Genomic DNA, 6,000 nt, shown 5'->3' with positions numbered 1-6,000 from the left:
GGGCGAGCAGAGGGTGTGGGGCTGCCAGTAGAGCACAGGCTTGGTGACTCCGTGGTGCCTGGTTGGCCAGTTCAAGAGCTTGTGCTTTTTCTCTGAGATGGGAAGCCAGTGATGTGCATTTCTTTCTTTTTCTTTTCTTCTTCCCTCCCTCCTTCACTCACTCTTGATTCCTTTCTTTTTTACTTTAACCAGATTTTTATTCCACAAAATTTTCTTATCTTTACCTTTCTTAAGAAGCTTTCTTACACCTCTCCCAGGGAGCTCCAACAATGAAGCCTTTTCCTTTTCCAACCCCAAACCCCAGCACTCCCTCTTCCCCTCTCATCTCTCCATGTTTGTCTTCCCATCTGAGGGTTTTGTGCTGAAAGGCAATGAGATTGTTGCTTACATTTTAAAAGAATCCTCTATTATGTCAGTTAACCTTTCCAACTACTTAAGAGTGGTTGGTTGTGTGCGTGCTATAATCCCTGATTAAGTATTTTTTTTGGTAATGCATGATATTAAAATTCATCATATCAAAGAGGCATTATAGGCTGGAACTTGTCTCAAAAGATAAAAACAGTTTATGCATTTAACATTTACTGAACATGCTAGCTGCTGGAAATGTGACAGGGAGGAAAACACAGGAAGGGAGTTTCTGCCCTCAGGCTGCTTATACTCCAGTGGTTTGATGTGTGATACAGTGGCTTACACCGAGAAGAGGTGCGAGGGGAAAGGACTCTCTCGGATGGAAAAGGTATGAGCAGATTTCGATGATGACCTCACAGCAGGACAAGCAAAGGCCCTGGGGTGGGAGCACCTGGAATCCACTTAGCTCACTGGAGTGGGGGAGGGGAGGAGGCCACCAAAGGATTTTTAGAGCCATGGGAGGCATGGTCTAATTTATTGAAGTAGACTCGGAGAAACATTTTACTAGCGGGGGAGAGGTAGAAGTGAGATGACAGTAAGGAGGGGAAGTCAGTAAACAGCATCGGATGCCCATCAGCAAGAACAGGTAAGAGCAGGCAGGGATCACAGAGACCTCAGGGGCCTGGTGCTGAAGGTGTGTGGCTCTCACAGACTATTCTCCAGATTTCACCCTGTTTGCAGCTATGCTCGATTCCTGGCTCAGGAAATGGTCCTTCTTAAGAAGACAGAGAAGAATCTGAAGTGGAACTTGACTGAAGCTGGGAGTACAAGGTTTAAGTCCTGGGGTAGCTCAATCTCTTCCATCAGCTGCCACCACCTCTCTTCAGATTCACAAATTTGACTCTCTATTGCTGCTTGAAAATTTGCAAGTGTGTCTTCAAACAATCTCCAGTCAAAAAGTGAAGTCTGATTTCTTCACAGTCTGATTTTGAAGTAGTCTCATCCGTGAGTCTTTCCTGAATCAAATGAAGTTTGTCTAATATTTCTTCAAGTAAAGCGTCAAGAAGTTCTGTTTCTTTACATTTCTTAAGAAAAGCAGCGTTCACAATTTCGCCGGTGTGTCTGCCATCCTTTTCCTTCTTCAGGGCCATTCTTCAGGTGGCTGTACAGGACTGCCTGTTGAGAGAGGTGATCTCCTTCCTCTTTGTTTTCACTCCTGAAAAGTAGGCTTGTCTTGGTTTGGTCCGCTCACTGTAGTGAGAATGGAAGACATCAGACAAAGGCTTTACTGATGGTAGATCATTTTGAGGGTCAGCATGTTGTTGGCAAAACACTTTATAAATTCCTTTAAGTCCATCAGCTAGAATAGTGTGGTCATTCTTGGCATAGAAAAAGTGGTAATTCTTGAAATAGGATTTTAAGTCACATCCCACCGTAGCTCCTGTTTTCTCACAAAGCGTGCATTTCAACTTCCTTCCTGTCTTGATTTCTTTCTTTACTGATTCCACGTCAAAATTTCTATCATTATTATATGGGTCATGGTCCTCACTTTCCACAACTGCCAAGGAATACAGCAAACAGTTTTCATGAGCAGCTATATTCTCTGACTGTGCGAAGTACAGGACACTACACTTGAGGTCTTCGGGGCAGAGTGCACATATCCTTTCTTGCAACCTTTCTGCAACCTGGAAGACACTGGTTGGGAGCCAGACTGTGTCCTGCGTGGCCCGTGCTGTGTCAGCGCTGCCCCTTGATTAAGTATTAATAGTTCCTTTCCACATAAGAAAAGGATAAAAAAGGTGAAAACAGAGATACCAGTCCTATTGGATTAGGACCTTATTTAGCCTTAAAAGCCACCCCCGCCCCCCTAAAATTGCTATCTCCAAAGATAGCCACACTGGGCATTAGGGCTGAAACATGTATATTTGTGCTGTGTGTGTATATGTGTCAGTCACTCAGTCGTGTCCGACTCTTTGTGACCCTGTGGACTGTAGCTCTCCAGGCTCCTCTGTTCATGGAATTCTCCGGTCAAGAATATTGGAGTGGGTAGCCATTTCCTTCTCCAAGGGACCTTCCCGACCCAGGGATAGAACTTAGGTCTCCTTCATTGCAGGCAGATTCTTTACCATCTGAGCTACCAGGGAAACACATATTTGTGGGGGAGGCTACAATTCAGCCCATAACTCATAATATGTGTTTTTCACCTATATACTTTCAACATATTTGTGTTTTGAAATTTAAAGTGCATCACTTATAGAGAGAATATTCTTGAATCTTGCTTTTTAATCTAGTCTGTCATTCTGTTTTGTTTTTTTTTTTTAATTGAGGAGTTTTACATTTACTAAGATTATAAATATTTTAGGTTTAAGATGATCATTTTGCTATTTGTTTTCATTTGTTTGTTTTTTTGGGGATTGTTTCTCTAATGATACTTTCCTTTCCTAATTATACATATTTTTGGAATTCCATTTTATTTCCTCTATTTGGCTTCTCATCAGTACTTCTTATTGCTTCTTAGTTGTTGCTCTAAAGCCAACAATATGCCTCTTTAGCTTGTCAGAATAAATCTATTTAGACTGGCTCATCACCTTGACTGTCAATGGCACCCCACTCCAGTACTCTTGCCTGGAAAATCCCATGGACGGAGGAGCCTGGTGGGTTGCAGTCCATGGGGTCGCTAAGAGTTGGACATGACTGAGCGACTTCACTTTCACTTTTTGCTTTCATGCATTGGAGAAGGCAATGGCAACCCACTCCAGTGTTCTTGCCTGGAGAATCCCAGGGACGAGGGAGCCTGGTGGGCTGCCATCTATGGGGTTGCACAGAGTCAGACACGACTGAAGCAACTTAGCAGCAGAAGCAGCAGCATCACCTTGACTGTAGGTTTTGATATGGAGAATCTGTGGAAAGCCCGTTTTTCTCAAGCAACTCTAACTTGATGGGGCCAACCTCCAAATCTTTGTCTATTGTGGATATTGTGAGGGCTTGGATTTAGGGCTTTTTATTTTGGTGGGACCAAAGGTGTTCTGCAAAATATGACAGCCACATGTAGCTGTTTAAATTTATAAAGTGAAATGAAATAAATTACAAACTCATTTCCTTAGTTGTACTAGTCATATTTTGAGTGCTTGATAACTGCCTGCAGCTCATGGTTATCATTTTGGACCAGTCAAGTAACATTAACATCATTGCAGAAGTTCTAATGGCCAGTGACTATCAAGAGCATGCCTGACTCTAGGGTGTGGTCCTGACTCTTACACTGTCATGATCTTCATGTCTCAGCTGGAGACCTGGGTGTGAACAAGATTTCCCTCCCCTGGCTGAACTGTTCTCTAGCACTGCTTAACTTTCAGTATCTGTTTTGTTCTCCGCTCTGTTGTAGCTACTCTGTCTCTGAGTATAGCCTAGCTTTCAGCTCAGGACTTTATAGGCCTCCCTCCACACCTTCTGGAGACCCCTGTCTGTGCAGTTCACTCCTCTCTGCTTTTCCTCACAGTTCCAGCCGTTCCAGCTGTTCTGAGCTCTGATTTTGACCTCCTCAGCTCATTAGAACTATCATGTTGTGGGCACACGCTGGCTCTCTGCTCTGCAGTGGGGGAATCCCCCCAGACAGAGAGCTGGGCACTTTCCGGGCTCACCTTGTGAACTCCCCTCCTTGCTGGCATCCTGGCCTTGTGCTGCCTTTTTTCCAGTGCTAGAAAACTGTTGCCTTCTGTGCTTTGTCCATTTTGTTTGTTTTATTTCACTGATGGCAGGCATACTTATACTACTACCCTCATTAATTAGCAAGCAACTTAAAACCACAAATTACAAGCTCTTGTTTTTTAAAACACTCCATTGCTACTGGGTTTTTCTATAGAAAATTTTCTCTGCTCAGTAGTTAACATCACATTGTCTTACTGGTTTTTTTTTCCTTTGCTCCTATTTTTTCCCATTGAGATCCTTTGGGGAAACTCCAAATTCTTTCCTCATATGACACAGAGAATTTAGCTCTCTCCAGATCTTGTCCGCAAAACTATATAACCCAAATTATAGAAAGTCTTAGCTGAAATAAGATCTTGTTCCCATTTAGTGGGATCTGTCCTCTTTAGATGATAGCTGAAGTTACAGAAAGCAAAACAATTTTTTTAATTCTAGCTAACTCACCTCTGTTATTCTCACCCTGAGATCCCCTGATTCTGTCTTCTATCCTCTGGTCAGAAGATCTTTCTAAAACCCTAATCTGACCCTGACACTCTTCTTCAATGGCTTTCCCTAGCCGGTAAGATAAGATCACATATCTTCAACTGACATAGACATCCTTCCACGAACCATTCCTTTCTGTATCTCCAGCTCCATCTCTTTTTATTCTATACCTCCTCCAACACACACACACACACACACACACACACACACACACACACACACACACACACACAGGTATAGCTTCTGCAAAACTGAAATCTTTGTGGGTCTCAAAACATGCCAACCTGTTTCTTTCCTGTATTCCTTTTCTCATATTGTTTCCTCTATCTGAAATACCCTTCCCCTATCTCCAACTTTCCTATTTTTCTCTGTACCCTAACTCATTCTTTAAGGCCAGGTTTAGAGATATTTTCCTTCTGAAAGAATTCCCTGATTCCGACCTTCCACAGCTGGGTCAAGTACCTCCTCAGAAGACCCATGGAGCTCCCTCTGTCGTCCTCCCCACTCAGACTAGGAAAGGTGGCGTCTGTCTGTCCATTTGGTCTCTCTACTGCTTGGTGCAGTTGTCTGTTAGGTAGTATGTTTTGTTTTGTATCATTTTTCTACCCAATAGATGTTTATCAAGGACATAGTATGAGAAGGGTGCTGCTCCGAAATCTCTGCCCTTTGCGAGTTTGTGTTCTGATGAGAAGAGCAGAAAACAAACAAATTGATAAACACAATCATTCAGGAAGCGATAAGTCTATGGAGGAAAGTAAAACAGAGTAAGGACAAGGCAGACACCCGGATGCTCGTGTGAATCTAGTGTCTCTCTGATGAGGTGACATTTGAGCGGCAGCCTGAGTGAAGTGATGGAAGGTGCAGATACCTAGGGGACCTCCGATCTCTGGGAAGAATGAAGAATTGGAAGTGGGAGCTTCCAAGAGCGCTCAGTGAATAGCAAGCAGACAGACCGGTGGGGCAGAGGCAGAGTGAACGAGGTGGGCAGTGAGACATGAGGGGCCTGGATCCTAGGACATTCTAGGTCAGTCTAAGTACTTAAGTTGTTTTCTCCCTGAATTTAAGGAAGCCACTGAGAGGTTGTGAACAGCAGAGTGACATGATCTTACTGGTATTTTAAGGGCTCATGCTGGCTGCTCTGTTGAGAACAGACTGTAAAGGAGCAAGGGAGGAAACCCAAGGCTGGTTGGGTGACTGCAGGGGTCAAGGCGAGTGAACATGTGATTTGGACCAGGGTGTTAGCATTGGAAATGGGTTAACATTGGCTTAGTGTGTATTTGTGGAATAATGATTAAATTTCTTTAGCTCCCCTGTGAGCCTTTTGTAAACTTTTGGAAGGCAAGATCTGTATCTGATTTATCTTTCTATTCGAAGTACTTAGAACAAGGCCTGCCAAATTATAGGAGTACAATATTATTTTTAAATGTTTTTCTTTCTTTTTTAAAATCGGTAAGTTTCTGAGCGCGA

At 43.2% G+C, this 6,000-nt stretch overlaps 1 pseudogene; it reads right to left on the bottom strand.

Annotated features, from left to right (window-relative positions):
• Positions 1–1,124: 1,124 nt before the first annotated feature.
• LOC104993787 overlaps positions 1,125–6,000 on the bottom strand; it is an 89,105-nt pseudogene continuing 84,229 nt past the window's right edge.

Source organism: Bison bison, unplaced genomic scaffold (assembly GCF_000754665.1).
Source record: "Bison bison bison isolate TAMUID 2011002044 unplaced genomic scaffold, Bison_UMD1.0 scf7180017864244, whole genome shotgun sequence".
Taxonomy (NCBI): domain Eukaryota; kingdom Metazoa; phylum Chordata; class Mammalia; order Artiodactyla; family Bovidae; genus Bison; species Bison bison.
The sequence above is the reverse complement of the archived record's forward strand: the minus strand, read 5'-3'. Positions and strand labels throughout refer to the sequence as shown.